Genomic DNA, 16,617 nt, shown 5'->3' with positions numbered 1-16,617 from the left:
AGCACAATTGATCAGAAAAATCCATGATTGTTCCGCCTCTACACCCTTCATGTCAGAACATCCTTCTGTACACCTCACAGTTACTTATTAGGTTGAAAGGTACATGGAGAATGATCATTAGACGTCTCTGCAGTTGCCTGCTGCTGAGCTCTTGCTCAGTCGACGGGAACCATTGTCATCTGCACATGTGTGTTCTATGTAAGTAGACTCTTTGCATGGCTGATGTCACAGGCATGCATGTTCTAGTGGTGCCTAGGGAAAGATGACATCTGCTGGGCCAGCACGCTGTAGTGATGCGGTATGCTCCATGGAAGGAGTTAATATAGCACCAGGGTGCTATAAGATACATGGTTGAGACTGCATCCAAGGACTTTGCATCTGGTAGGCAGATGCAGGAGATGTAATATAGGGTGTAAGAAGTTTCAGTGATCATTTGGTTTGTAGCAATACTGTATGGCAAAGGTTAAATTTTGTTCTGTATAGCAGCTGTAATTGGGTCATAAGTGAGTGTCATTCCAGCCTCTCCTTCTCTGTGCCATGGTCTTCCATTAGGGATGTATTTGTTTGGGTTCTGTCACTTCTTCTGTTCTCCATCTGCAAACTTACATGATAAAGGTTCTTTTTTTCATATATTCTTTTCATGATAAAGGTTCTATAGGAGCAGAAACTCCTGGTGGGGTCTTAATGAATTTTCCATTAAAATGACCAATAACAGACTCACATTTTTCTGTTGATTCCATCCTGCCAAAGTCCACACCACGACTTGTGCCACTGGATTCATGTAGTATCCTTGTAGAAATAACTTGTCCAAAAGGTTTGGGCCTATTTTCAGGTTCTTGTTCATCCATGGATGGTGGCTAGTTGGAAATATACAGGTTGGTAGGATCTTGTTCTTGTTGCTTTGCCATCTGAGCTTGAACTCCACTGGTCTTCAGGGCAGACATAGCCTTCTGGCCTGCTGTGGGGTTGTCAAAGTCAACAACACCATAACCTTTGTATTTGTTTGTTGTTTTATCCAAAATTACTTTGGCGGAGACTATTTTGCCATATGGTTGGCACAGCTTCCCAGGTCCTGGTCGTTGGTGTTGGGGGGACAGGCCTCCGATGTACAGGTTCGTTTTGATCCCATCCTGAATTGCTGCTGCTGCTCCTGTTGTTATTTCTGCTCGTGCTACTGGGACTGGGAGAGGCCACGGGGTGCGCTGGGAACCTCTTTCTTTTTTCTTTCTTTTTTTATTAAAGAATTTATTAACATTGGTTTTTACATCATAATTCAAATGACAAGTGTAACAAACAAGTGTTCAAGAAGGGAACCTCTATATACAATGACTGGGACTTAGTTTTTAGAACTTAATCAAAATTAGGCTAAGGGTTTGTATGTCATAGAAACATATTAATTTATGAAATAAAACATTATATCTATAGAGTCATAGGTTTTTATGTCTGTATGGTTACATTTATATTTCCATCACCATGTTCATAGCACTGGGGTGTGCAAATATTGAGTCCTCGCTCTTGTACTCTTTGGATCTAATAGCCGCATGTTAAGGATACCATGCGCCTTTTGCTCCTTAGGTCTTGACTTGTCTCACTCAACATGATTCGCTCTAGATTCATCCACTTCCCTGCAAAAGCCATTATTTTATCTTATCTGTTGGCTATGGAGAATTCCATTGTGTTTATATATATATATCACATTTTCTGTATCCATTCATCTGCAGTAGGGCATCTGGATTGTTTCCATCGCCTGGCTATTGTGAATAGTGCAGAGATGAACATAGCTGAGCAGGTGTCTTTATAATATCCTGGGTCATGCTGTTCAGGATAGATGCCCAGAAGTGGAATGGTGGGATCATAGGGAAGGTCTATTTTCAGTTCTTTAAGGAACCTCCACACTGCTTTCCAGAGTGGCTGAACTAGTCTACATTCCCACCAGCAGTGCAGTAGGGTTCCTTTTCTCCACAACCCCGCCCGCAACTGTCATTGTCTGAGTTCAAAATCTTGGCCGTTCTTGTTGGGGTGAGGTGGTATCTTAGGGTTGTTTTTATTTGCATTTCCTTTAGGACCATAGATGATGAACATTTTCTCACATGCTTTTCTGCCATTTTAATCTCTTCTTCTGATAGGTCTCTCTTTAGTTCCCTTGCCCATTTAGTTAATGGTTTGTTGGGTTGGGGGGGACTAGTTTCTTGAGTTCCCTGTAGATACTATTACGCATTTGTCAAATATATTATTGGTAAATATCTTTTCCCAGTTGGTTGGCTGTCTCTCTACTTTTGCGATTATGCTTTTATCTGTACAGAAACTTTTTATTTTTAGGTAGTCCCATTTGTCGAGTCTCTCTCCAATCTGTTGTGACCCTGGGATTCTGTTCAGGAATCTTTTTCCTGTGCCTATTAGTTCCAGTGTCTCTCCTACTCTATCATGTAGCTCTTTCCCGGTTTCCAGTCTGACATTGAGGTCTTTGATCCACTTTGAGTTAATGCTTGTGCATGGCGAAAGGCTAGGGTCAATTTTTAGTTTTCTGCATGTGGCTGCCAAATTTTGCCAGCACCAATAATTGAATAGACTGTGTTTTTTCCATTGTATATCTTTGGCTCCTTTGTCAAATACAAGTTGCCTATAGGTATATGGTTCTATTTCTGGGTCTTCTATTCTGTTCCACTGATCTTCTGGTCTGTTTTTGTGCCAATACCAAGTAGTTTTTGTTATTATGGCTCTATAGTAGAGTTTGAAGTCTGGTATTATAATGCTACCTGCATTGCTCTTTTTGCCTAGAATTGTTTTGGCTATTCTAGGTCTTTTCTTATTCCATATGAATCTTTGGGTTATATCTTCTATTTCAGTAAAGAATGTCTTTGGGATTTTGATGGGGATTGCATTGAATTTGTATATCAATTTTGGCAGTATGGCCATTTTCACTATGTTGTTTCTCCCTAGCCATGAGCATGGAATGTCTTTCCATTTCCTAGTCTCCTCTTTAATTTCTTTCATTAGGCTTTTATCGTTTTCATTGAATAATTCCTTTACATCTTTGGTTAAGTATATTCCTAAGTATTTTATTCTTTTGGGGGCTATTGCGAAGGGGATCATTTTCTTGATTTGGCCTTCTGTTTGTGTATTGTTGTTGTACAAGAAGGCTACTGACTTCTGAAGATTGATTTTGTATCCTGCCACTTTGCTAAAGTGGTTTATTAATTCTAGTAGTTTGGGAGTGGAGTTTGTTGGGTCACTCACATAGAGGATCATGTAGTCTGCGAATAAGGATAGTTTAATTTCTTCTTCCCCTATATGGATCCCTTTGATGTCATTTTCTTGCCTTATTGCCCTGGCTAAGGGTTCCAGCACTATATTGAAGAGAAGTGGAGAGAGTGGGCATCCATGTCTAGTTCCTGATTTTAAAGTAAATGGTTCCAGTCTTTCACCATTTAGTACAATACTGGCTGTAGGTTTGTCATATATGGCTTTAACTATTTTGAGGAATGTACCTCTTCTTCCTATTTTTTCTAGTGCTTTCAACATGAATGGATGTTGTATTTTATCAAATGCCTTCTGCGCGCCCAGAGAAATTATCATATGATTCTTATCCTTAGCTCTATTGATGCGATGTATTACATTCATTGATTTGTGAATGTTAAACCAGCCTTGCGTCTGTGGGATGAAACCTATTTGATTGTAGTGTATGATTTTTTAAAATTTTTTTCTGGATTCTGTTGGCTAATATTTTTTGAGCATTTTTCATATGTTTTTTATTGTAATTAATAGAAGTGTTACATGATATTTTCCAGATAGATGGCGCATTAATTCCCATACATTGATACCCTTTCACATGTCTTGGTCCCCATTTCCCTCCCCCCGACCTCCACCCCTCATCTTGTTTTCCCCCCTTCCCTATCAAATTTCAAATAACCAAATACAAATATATCTGATATATCAGGTAACAAAGTGAAATACTGTAACAATATGAGATAACCAAGGGACAGCAAAAGAGGTGAGAGATAACATAGTACCTTAATAACAACAATCATTCATTATCTGGCTTATGTTTCTATATCCTAGAGATCCTTTCATTTAGTGTCCTACTATGTGGCTTTTTGTATCAAGGTTTTGCTCTATTGGAAATCTCTGCTAGGAGAGCCCAAGGTTTCTACTGATTATGACAAATGAGGGAAACCATTGAGCCTACTATGTTCCTTTGAGTCTCGCTTACTTAACTTAATATAATCTTTTCTAAGTCTTTCCATTTCCTAACAAATGGGGCAATGTCATTCTTTGTGACAGCAGCATAGAATTCCATTGTGTACAAATACCACATCTTGTTGATCCGCTCATCAACTGAGGGACATCTAGGTTGGTTCCATATCTTTGCTATGGTAAATAGTGCTGCAATGAACTTTGTTGTGCTGGTGGATTTAGTATGTCTTTGTTTCTGGATGATTTGGTAAATGCCAAGTAGTGGAATTGCTGGGTCATAGGGGAGCTCTATGTTTATCTTTTGAGGAACTGTGTTGCCTAATATTTTATTGAGGAGTTTCGCGTCTGTGTTCATTAGAGAGATAGGTCTGTAGTTTCCTTTTTTTGTTGGGTGTTTCCCTGCTTTGGGGATGAGAGTAATATTAGCTTCATAAAATGAATTTGGTATTTCTCCTTCTGTTTCTATTTCTCGGAAGAGTTTCAAGAGTATAGGTGTTATTAAATGTTTTGTAGAATTCTGCAGTGAATCCATCTGGACCTGGGCTCTTTTTGTTTGGCATTTCCCTGATTGCTTCCACAATTTCATTGTAAGAGATGGGTTTGCTCAATTTGTTTACCTCTTAGTTTTTCAGTGTGGGTAGCCTATATTTATTTAAGAAATCATCCATTTCTACTAGATTTTCTTGTTTCTTTGAATATAGGCCCTGGTAGTACTTATTCATTATGGACTGAATTTCTTGGATATCAATTGTGATTGTTCCCGTGGGGCCTCTAATCTTGTTTATTTGAGTCTCCCCTCTCCTTTTTTTTGATTAATCTTGCCAGGGGTCTGTCTATTTTGTTGACTCTTTCAAAGAACCAACCTTTTGAGTTATCAATTTTGTGTATAGTAGATTTTATTTCAATCTCTGATATTTCTGATTTCTATTTTTGTTATTTCTGTCCTTCTAGTTGTTTTAGAATTCACTTTTTCTTGCTCCTCTAGGTGTTTCAGGTTTTTTTAGGTTATTTACATGCTCTTCTTCTTTCTTTTTAATATGCGCTCCTAGTGTGATAAATTTGGCTCTTAGAACTGCCATTGCTGTGTCCCATAAGTTCCTTTGTGATGTCTCTTGATTGTCATTCCATTCAAGGAAGTTTTTAATTTCTTTTCTGATCTGATCTGTTACCCAGGAGTTATTCAGAAGTGTGTTGTTCAGCTTCCAAGTGATTGTTTTTTTACTTTGCATTGTTCAGAATTAGTCTGACTCCACTCTGGTCTGATAGAATGCAAGGGATTATATCAGTCCTCTTGTATCTGGTTAAGTTTTCTGCATGATCTATTTTATCAGTCCTCTTGTATCTGGTTAAGTTTTCTCTATGATCTATTTTGGATTGTGTTTCATGTGCTGCTGAGAAAAATGTATAAAGTTTCGCCGTTGGGTGGAAGACTCTGTGTATATCTGTTAAGCCCAGCTGGATTATGGTGTCGTTTAAGTAGATGGTATCTTTGCTTAACTTTTGTTGAGTTGTCCTGTCAACTCACTATGATTGTGTTTGAGTCTATCTTGTTCTGTAATTCTAAGAGAGTTTAGGTGGTCCCGTGTTGAGGGAGTAAATGTTTATAACTGTAATATTGTGGGTATGGATTGTACCCTTTACTTATATGTAATGCCTGTCTCTATCTTTGTGTACTGATTTTACTGAGAAATTAATTTTGTCAGAGATTAAGATTGCTACTCTGCTTTTTTGCATGGTGCATTGGAATGGAAAATTCATTTCCATCCTTTCACTTGGAATTTGTTTCTGTCTTTGGCAGTGAGGTAGGACTCTTGGAGGCAACATATGGATGGGTGGTGTTTCTTAAACCAGTCTGCTGCTCTCTGTCTTTTGATTGGATTGTTCAGCCCGTTCACATTTAGGGAAATTATGGAGAAGTGGTTAGTGTCCATTGTCATTATTTTTACTTTTAAGTTTCTTTCTCTCTCTGTTTTTTTTTTCCCCTTTTGTGTTTAGTAAATGATAGCTATTTGCTTCTTGTTGGGGGTTCTTGATGTTCTACAATTTGTTCTTGATTAATATTTTTTGGAACATTGGTTTAGTGTGCACGTGTTCATAAAGCTTCTCTTTGGAGTGAAATATTCTTTTTTCTCCCTCAAATGTAAATGCTAGTTTTGCTGGATATATCAGTCTGGGTTGGCAGTTGTTGGTCTTCAGGACATCAATGATGTTTTTCCAAGCTTTTCTTGCATTTAGGGTTTGTGTGGAGCAATCTCCTGTAATTCGAATTTTTTTTCCCATTGTAGTATAGCTCTCTTTGTTTTTGCAGCATTTAAGATCATTTCATTGATATTAGGGTCTAGTATCTGTACTATGATATGTCTAGATGAATTCCTTCTAGGATCTTGCTTGTTTGGAGTTTTGAAAACTTCAATAATGTGAGTGTTTTCCCTTTTGAGGTTGGGGGAAGTTCTCTGCTAAGATTTTGGAGAATAAGGGTTGCATTCCTTTGTTCTGGAATTTGGCGCCCTCGTCAATCCCTATTATACAAAGATTAGATTTCTTGGCTGCATCTGCCAGGTTCTGGAGTTCTCTCTGGTGGATTCTGACTGATTTTTCCAAAGTGGTGATTCTCTGTTTCAGCTCTTGTGTTTTATATTCCGTTTCTGATGTTCTATTCTCTATCTCCATCAATCTACTGGTTAATGCCTCCATTTTTGCTTGAATTGTGTACACTGAGCTGATCATGTCTGTTGAGAGGGTATTGACCTTTTCTTCTGCTTCTCTTTTGAATTCGAAGAGTTCCTTGCCAATTTCTTGCTTTTGTTTTTGGAATTCAGCCTTAATTTCATTGGTCATGTCCAAAATCATCTCCTTGATTAGAGTCATATTTCGTGTCTCTTCAGGTGTCATTTCTTGGGATGGTGACATCTCTCTCGTCCCTTCGCTCTTGTTTCCTTTTGGGCTTTTTGTGGGACTTTGATTATTTATGTATGTTATAATTTGTCTTTGTGGTCTCCTAGGCATCGAGAACTGTTATTGTAGTTCGCTCTGTGGTGGGTAGGTGGCGGTCTTTACTTGGATTGGGACTGGTGGTTCTCAGCCAAATTGATTCCTCTGCTTTCTAGGTCAGAGTTTGCAGTTTTTGCAGGTTTTCGGCCTGTTCCCAGAGGCTGTGCGCTGCTGTACAACTAGCTCTCGGCCCAACTAGCGGCCCCACAGTGGGCCGTGGGCTGGAGCTGGGCTCTTCAGTCTCAGCGCGCTGGGCAGATGGTTGGTTTTCCTGCTCTTCTTCCAGGGGCGGGCCCCATCCAAGGGCCTGGAGTTTGGGAGTTTCCAGGGGCTCTCAGCTAGACCAGCTGGTTTCTGCTCTGTTCCCAGGGGCAGGGCCCAGCTGAGGACATGGGCTCCAAGGGCGGAGCCTCGCCTTTCTGACTCTCAGAAGGTGAGCTTGGCTACTGGTCTGCCCTTCAGTTCCCTGCTGTGTTTCCGCTGCTTTGTCAGAGAGTCTGTGACTGTGTGGGGCCCCTCGGTGCTGTCTTGCTGGGGATTCCCAGCTGGAGGATGCCCGGTTCAAGATTTGAGGGTGACAGTTGCTGGCTCCTAGGCTCCCACACACCCCACCCGCTGTTGGAGGGCAGGGTCTCAGCGCCCCCCAGTCTCCAGATCCAGTGGCCTGGGAGAGGAACATGTTGGGCGGGTGGGAGCAAGGACACCTTCGACCCCCTTGGTGGGCTGCTGGGTCTTAGGGTCCGCCCACCTGTCAGTCTCCAGTCAATGGCCTGGGGGAGGGGGCTTTTGGGGGAAGGGACAGGATTCTAAATTCCTTGCCCCCCTTCCCTTGTCAGTTTTTCTCGGGTGGGGTGGAGGGGTCTGAGTTAAGTTCTATAGCTCGCCACCAGCTCTGATTTCCTGATGGGTTTGGGGACATGCTGGGCTACCTGCTGGGCTACTCACTCCTCTGTGTTTGGCTGTGAGCTTCTCTGAGGTGTTGGAGGATGGTTCACTCCCCTCGGATTTCATCTGCCACCTGGGCTCCGTGTCTGGGTTCCGCTGTTTCCTGTTCTGGTCTGCACTGGTTCCTGCGTCTGGCTTCTGCCGCTTGCTGGCCGGGTCTATGCTGGTTTCTGTGGTGGTTGGGGCTGCCCTGCCCAGCGCCCTCCGCTGCGGCTTTCCTGGCGAGGGGTGGGGGAGGGGTCCTTGCGTTTCTGATTCTTTGAGAAAGGTGGATGTAAGCTTTATCTGGATTTATTTTCCTGTTTGAGTCCTTCTCCATTGCTTCTTGAATTTGTAGTTGTGGATTTCTTAAGATTGTTGGCTCGTGGGATTCCCTGGTTCTCTCTTTTTGTGGGAGAGAGCTAGGCTGGGTCCCAGCCTTGTCTTGGCGCCATCTTCCATCCTTCCCTCTTTCTTTTTTTTGAAAAAAAATATTTTATTACTCTGCAGAAAAATATTTGCTGCTCCTCAGTGAAGTTGGTGCTTGAGGTTGATCACTCGCTACAACATGGTACTGTTCCGCCACAGGCTCTTGTTCTCATCCTTCTCCTTCACAATCATCCATCCTTGGCAAAGGAACTTAGGCTCTGTGGCCTACACATACCACATTTTAGGGAGCCCCCCAGGGAGCCCCATCACCCGGGTCTACCTAACCCACTGGATAGCAGTTCCCATCCCTTTATTTATAAGTCAGGCTACCATAACAATGGAATACTTTCCACATAGTCCTCCATTTTTGAGATAATACTGGGGGAGTAAGAACGTCTATTTTGTGCAAGACAAACTTCGTTGTCTGCCAGCATCTCTTTTCTTTTCATCACTTTCCTAAAAGTAGATCTTAAGTAGAACAAACTCTAGCAGGATTTTCCAGCCGTGGAGGTGACTTCATCACTTTCACTGGTTTCTGGGTGTGTGTTCACCCTGCCGGCACACCAAGGCACTGAACAGGGATGCCTGCCAGCTGCTCATCCACCTGACTTACCGTGTCTTAACACTTTATAACTTCTTCATTGGACTGAGATTGCAATCTCTTCAGCTTATTAAGTGAATGAGATTTCAGGTGGAATGGCTCCAGAATTTATGAGCACTATGTCTATAGTGGAACATTTTTTTTTCTTTAGTTGGTTGGGGCTTGCATAAATTGACAAAATCTTGTAAGTTTTTTCCTAAACATTTTAGGAAATTATATTAAGAAACAAATTTATTTTTATTTATTTTATTAATGATCTTCAGATGGGATGATGTAACAGCCCTGTGGTTGGCCTGTGTATTAGACTATAATCATATCTGCATTTCTATTTTTTCATATATTTTTATTGTAATTAATAGAAGGGTTACATTATATTTACATATATAATTATATTATATTATATATAATTATATTATATTATAGAAGGTACATTACTTCACAAATATTGATATCCTTTTTCATGTCATGGTACCGATTTCCCTCGCCCCTTCCCTCTCCCCTGCTCATCTTGATTTCTCCCCTTCCCTCTCCTATTTCAAATAACCAATTAAGCATATATAAACTATATCAGATAACAAGGAGAAATATTGTAACAATATGAGATAACCAAGGGGTAGCAAAAGAGATGAGAGATAACATAGTACATTAAGGACAACATCACTCATTATATGGCTTTTGTTTCTATATCCTGGAGGTCCTTTCATTTAGGGTCATATTATTTGGCCTAATGTCTCTAGATTTTGTTCTATTGTGAATGTTTGCTAGGAGAGCCCAAGGTTTCTACTGATTATGACAAATGAGGGATACCATTGAGCCTATGTTCCTTTGAGTCTGGCTTACTTAATATGATTTTTTCCAAGTCCTTCCATTTCCTTACAAATGGGGCAATATCGTTCTTTCTGACAGCAGCATAGAATTCCATTGTGTTTAAATACCACATCTTGTTGATCCACTCATCAACTGAGGGGCATCTGGGTTGGTTCTATATCTTTGCTATGGTAAATAGTGCTGCAAGAGTATATGCTAGTGGCTTTAGTATGTTCTTGTTTCTGGACAATCAGGTAAATGCCAAGTAGTGGAATTTCTGGGTCATAGGTGAGCTCTATGTTTAGTCTTTTGAGGAACTGCTTTCCATAGTGGTTGAACGAGTTTGCACTCCCACCAACAGTGTAGTAGTGATCCCTCCTGGCCACATCCCCTCCAACATCTGTTATTATTAGTTTTCTGGATCCTGGACATTCTAACTGGAGTGAGGTGGAATCTTAGAGTTGTTTTGATTTGTATTTCTTTTATGGCCAGAGATGTTGAGCATTTCTTTATATGTCTATAGGCCATTTTTGTTTCTTCTTCAGAGAAGACTCTCTTTAAATCTTTGGTCCATCTTTTAATGGGATGGTTGTTACTTTGGAAATTAGTTTTGGAGTGATTCCATTTTTTGAGCTGTTGATATATTTTAGATATGAGGCATTTGTCTGTTGTATGCTTGTTGAAGATCTTCTCCCATTCTGTAGGCTTCCTAATTTACTAGCTATGTCATTTGCCATACAGAAGCTCTGCAGTTGAATGCAGTCCCACTTATCCAGCCTTTCTCTGATTTGTTGTGCTTTTTTGGTCCTTATTGAGAAAGTTTTGACCTGTGCCAAGGGGGCCTAGTGTGTCTCCTATTCCTTCTTGTAGAGTTTTCAGTGTGTCGGCTTTTACCTTGAGGTCTTTGATCCATTTGGAGTTAATTCTAGTGCAGGGTGGCAAAGAAGGATCCAACTTTAATTTTCTGCAGGTGCTTGGCCGGTTCTGCCAGTACCACTTGTTGAAGAGGCTGTCTTTCTTCCATTCTATTTTTTTGGCTCCCTTATCAAAGATTAGGTGGCCATAGTTCTGTGGTTTAATATCTGGGTCCTCAGTTCTATTCCATTGGTCTTCAGGCCTGTTTTTGTGCCAGTACCAAGCTGTTTTGACTATTGTAGCTCTGTAATAGAGTCTAAAGTTTGGAATTGAAATTCCTCCTGCACTGTTCTTTCTTTTAAGAAGTGTTTTTGCTATACTGGGTCTTTTATTATTCCATTTGAAATTTTGGATTGCCTCTTCTATTTCTTTAAAGAATGACATTGGGATATTGATGGGTATTGTGTTGAATCTATAGATAGCCCTTGGCAAGCTTGCAATTTTCACGATTTTGATTCTTCCAATCCAGGAGCATGGAAGGTTTTCCATTTCCTCACTTTTGCTTTAATTTCCTTTTTCAGGGTTTTAAAGTTTTCATCAAAATGTCCTTTACATTCTTAGTTGATTCCTAGGTACTTATTTTCTTTGAGGCTATTGCAAAAGGAGTTGTTTTCCAGATTGTTCCCTTGTTCCTCTCACTGTTGGCATAAAGGTAGGCAGTTGATTTTTTAGGGTTAATTTTATACCCTGCTACCTTGCCAAAGTTTTGAATCAGTTCAAGCAACTTGGGTGTGGAGTCTATCGGGTTCTTTAAATACAGAATCATGTCATCTGCAAAGAGGGATAGTTTCACTTCCTCTTTCCCTATTTGGATCCCCTTTATGTTTGCTTCTTGCCTTATTTCTCTGGCTAAGAATTCTAATACTATGTTAAAGAGGAATGGAGTGAGTTGGCAGCCTTGTCTTGTTCCTGATTTTAGGGGGAATGGCTTTAGCTTTTCACCATTAAGTATAATGCTAGCTGTGGGTTTGTTATACACAGCCTTTATTATACTGAGAAATGTTCCATGGATTCCTAGTTTCTTCAGAGCTTTCAGCATAAAAGGGTGTTGGATTTTGTCAAATGCCTTTTCTTCATCTAATGAGACAATAATCACATCTGCATTTCTTGTCTGAATCTGGCATATGTCTCTCACTAAATGTGTGAATGGTATATGACTTGCAGTAATACCATAAATTGCATTTATTTTAATGCTGAGGCTTGTACTCTGAGTGTCACACTTGCTAGGCAGATACTCCATTCCATGAGCCATATTTTCTACTCTTTTTACTTTATTTTTATTTGTGTGTATTTACTTTCTTCCTTTTTTCATTTTTTATTATTGAGGTAGTTGATAAGGAGGTTACAGTTACATTCGCTAAATAATGGGTGCATATTCCTGCATATGTTTTTGTCCCCATTTCCCTCCTCCCACCCCCTCCCAATCATATTGTTTTTCCTCCTTCTATATATTTACTTTCCACTGATTTTATCTTTTTAAATTTAAATTTATTGTCCAGGTGATATACCGAGGACGTTACAGTTATATAAGTAGGTAATGAGTACATTTCTTCTCTAACGTTAACTTTAGTTATTTTTGCAATAGGGACTTACATTTTGCCCAGGACTGACTTGGACTGTGACTCTCCTACTAACAATTCCTATGTAGCTGGGATGACAGACCCATGTGACTATGCCCAGCTATTGATTGAGACAATTCTGCTAAGGTCAAGATCGTTGTAATTGGAGCTGGCCTCTAATTACAATCCTCCCCAACTCTATCTCCCAAGTGTCTGGTTTTATAGGAGTGAGCCACCATGCTTGTTTACACTATGAATTTTTAATGTTAAGGTTAGCTTTTGATTAGAGAAAAAATTTGACACAGTGAAGTGTCACTAATAGATTTCATAACAATTTAGACATCTTTGATGAGGTATAAATCTTCAGCAAAGTAATAGTTGGCTGACTGACTTTTGCATAGATGTTGCTTTTACTTGCTTTCCTCAGCATGCCAATTCTGAGCCCCAGGATTGGCAAACAATCACAAGGAACATATGGGTTGATTTACTTATTGATTCTTGAACAGCTCGGTCAGTACTGATCAGTATATTGTATCTCAATATCCTCTTGTTCCTCCTTAGTCATTATCCATTAGGAACTCATTGATAGAGAAAAGAAGAGACAAGATCTGACAGTGAAGCCACAAATTAGAAAGGATTACAGGCTCAAAAGGCAAGATCAGCTTTGTAGATAACTACACAACTGTGCTTCTTTCTCTGGTTTTCTATTTCTGGATGGTGAGGATTTAGTAATAGGTGTCTTCCAGAGGTCCCTCTAAATTTCCCTTCAATGTTGATTTTAATATGTCTGGCAATGGTGAAACCTGAGCATAGAAAACATGATTCTGATTGTGATAAGGTGTCCTGGCTGCACAATACTTTCCTGGTCCCATTTTATATCTGGATGGCTCCTCTCCCCTTTTTGTTCCTTGCTCTGAGTTGTGTAACATGCTTGGATTTTTGTGTTCTTTTAGGTTGTCTTAAATCCTTTCTGGGACAAGGCAAGGGATATATCTTAAATTGTATGAGATTATAGTGTCTTGATTGATTACTTAGTATCTCTGTCCTTAACTCCGGTCTTATGTCTTATATTCTGAAGCAAATTTTATTTGTGTAGTCACATGTTATTGCTGCTATGGGTATTTTTATCCCTAACAGAGAGATTTATGGTTTTATAAATGTTCTTCTCAAAGGCTCTTGGAAAAACTTTCTCCATTAAGACGGTTTCTTCCTAGAAATATACAACTTTTTAAAAAAGGAACCACCAGACACTGGTGGTTCATGCCTGTAATCTTTGCTACTCAGGAAGTTGAGATCTCAGGATTGTGGTTTGAAGACAGCCTGGGAAAGAAAAGTCTATGAGACTCTTATTTCCTATTATGCATTAAAAAAACAAACAAACCAGAAGTGGAGCTACAGCTCAATTTGTAGAGTGCTAGCCTTGAGAGAAAAAGCTAAGGGAAGGGGGTCCAGATCATAGATTCAAGCCCCAGAAATGGTGCACATGCACACATACAAGCGCTCTCTCTCTCTCTCTCTCTCTCTCTCTCTCTCTCTCTCTCTCTCTCTCACTGTATGTATGAATATATGCATGCATTTTTAGCTTGATCTGTGTAGAATGTTGACCATGCTGTCATGCTGTGTCTTTGCTTATTTTCTATGTTTTAAAAGGTTTCACATGCAACGCAATTATTTGAATAAATGAAATAAACTATTTGCCTGAAACCCTTAATGGGCTAAATGACATTTAAATGGTTTTCTTTTCCTCATGAGTCATATAAAATGGAAACTTCAAGTAACAGATACTCTGGATGTCTCAGTGTAGCTGATGGTCCTTGTCATTTAAATTACTTATAGGGAAGTCCTATTAGCTTAGGGGTAGGCATTTCCTGGAGAAAGAATCTAATTTTAAGTTAATCTAATTTTAATTTTTAAGTTAGTAAATCAGGAGAGAAAATAAAAAATTTCATCCACAGCTACTGATTTTGGCCCTGGGGTACTTCTTGGACTTCATTTCCATAGGATGGAAAAACAAGAGACTGCATTAGATAGCTTCAAACAGCAGCCAGAATAAGTCATCAAGAAAAATTCTAAGCTGGGTGCTGGTGGCTCATGCCTATAATCCTAGCTACTCAGAATACTAAGACCTAAGGACTGAAGTTCAAATCTAGCCCAGACAGGAAAAGTAACTAACAAAAAGCCAGAACTGGAGGCATGGCTCAAGTAGTAGAGTGCCAACCTTGAAGTAGAAAAAGTTCCATTTTAATGTACTATTTGAAAAAAGTCAATTTGATGAACAAGTCCATGATGAACAAGAAATTTGTAGGTAAATGTGTTTCTCTTTTCTCTTATGCAGAGAAAGTATGTGTATAGTCAGGAATGTGGTAGATACATGGTGTTTAGGGTTATTTATTTATTTTTGCTAAAGGTCAGTGCTCTACTATGAACCATATAGCTCTACTTCCAGCTATTTTGGTGGGTAAGCCAAGCCCAACTTGGAAAAGCAGATCTCAGTTTCCTCAGTATCTAGGAGTACAGATGTGAGCCATCAATGCCAGGCTAGATTATTTTATATAGTAGAAGAACTGACAAATGTCATATATATATATGTATATATATACACACACACACACATATACACGGGGGGTGTAAAAAGCCTACAAAATACATCCTCAGATGAGCTTTGTGGTCTGTGAGAGTTGTATCCTGCAAGTTTTGTCTGTACACATAGAACACTCGAGTTCCAAGGAAAGTGAATGAATCTTTGCAAACAATCTGACAAGATGGAAGAATTTTGATGTGTCTGAGAAATTAATGTTAGAGAAAACAGGTTAGTTGGGCTAGAAAGTACCAAATGGGTGTAGGAGAATTCAATCAAAAGTCAACCTGAAATAAATACGTTGAGACATGCTCTCAGTTCTGGCAGATGTCAATAGATGAAAAATAAAACATATTGCTTTCACTTGTCATTTTTTACATGTTGGCTCCTATCCTTATTATCATTTTTCAAGACTGTGGATGAGACTGAGACTCCCAGAGCCCTCACCAGTCACCATCTGTCTTCATGGCTGGTGGAATGAGCTATCTATAGAAGGTCCTAAGATAATTATTCTGTTGCCAAATAGCCTTTGTGGTTAAACAGTGAGCAATACACAGAATGACTTTATAATAGTTTATAGATATTCCACAGTTATATGCTATTAAATGAAATTATCAATATAATTTTTTTCATCATGGGACTTGAACTCTGGGCCTGGGCACTGTCCCTGAGCTCTTCAGTTCAAGGCTATCACTCTACCCCTTGAGCCACAGCATCACTTTCAGTTTTCTGGTGGTTAATTGGAGATAAGGGTTCATAAACTTTGTGAACTCTTTGTGATATATATATATATATGCAGGCATATATATTGGCATACGTATATATATACATATATATATGTATATATATACGTATGCCAATCCTGGGCTTGAGCTCAGGGCCTAAACATTGTCCTTGGACTTTCTCAAGGCCAGAGTTCTACCACTTGAGTCATAGCACCACTTAAGGCATTTTTCTATGTATGTGGTACCAAGGAATTGAACCTGGGTCTTCATGCATGATAGACAAGCACTCTATCAGTAGGCCAAACTCCCGGTCCTCAATATAATTTTTGACATCACTAGTTACTGTGTGTATCGTGATTAGGATCCAAGTTACTTTAAATGAAATAAGCCAGTTACAGGAAGAAAAATATCATATGATTGGCTTATAGAATCTAAAATCATCATTCTTATAGAGATTCAGGAAAGAAAAGTGTTAACCCAAGGCTAGGAAAAATAGGAGAGAGATCGAGAAAGATGGAGAGAGAAACAATGGGTAGGGAGAAAGGCCAATGGTACAATGTCCGAATTACATACGAGAAATAAGTTCTGGTGTTCTATTACACAACAGAGTGACCATAGCTAAAATAACACATTGTGCTGGACACACACACACACACACACACACGCACACACACTCATTGTGTATTTCAGAGGTAGGAGAGGGAATTTTTTGAGTGTTCTTACAAGAACGAAATGGTAATCGTTTGAGGTAAAGAATATGTTAATTTCCTTGTTTTTACTCACTGGACAACTTTTATGTGTGCAGAAACATCATATTGTATCCCATGATTATACATAATTATGTCAATAAATATAAAAAGGAAATAAAGTGGATCCAATGTATTTTTTAATGTT

The 16,617-nt window shown here is 39.4% G+C and overlaps 1 pseudogene; it reads right to left on the bottom strand.

The window, feature by feature from the left end:
- Window positions 1-336: 336 nt before the first annotated feature.
- Window positions 337-8,196, bottom strand: LOC150058725 (RNA-binding motif, single-stranded-interacting protein 1-like; annotated as a pseudogene).
- Window positions 8,197-16,617: the final 8,421 nt, after the last annotated feature.

The sequence above is a fragment of the Megascapheus bottae genome, chromosome 9 (assembly GCF_031878675.1).
Source record: "Megascapheus bottae isolate mThoBot1 chromosome 9, mThoBot2.hap1, whole genome shotgun sequence".
NCBI classification, from domain to species: Eukaryota; Metazoa; Chordata; class Mammalia; order Rodentia; family Geomyidae; genus Megascapheus; species Megascapheus bottae.
Note: the sequence above shows the minus strand (reverse complement) of the source record. Positions and strands in the feature narration are given on the sequence as shown.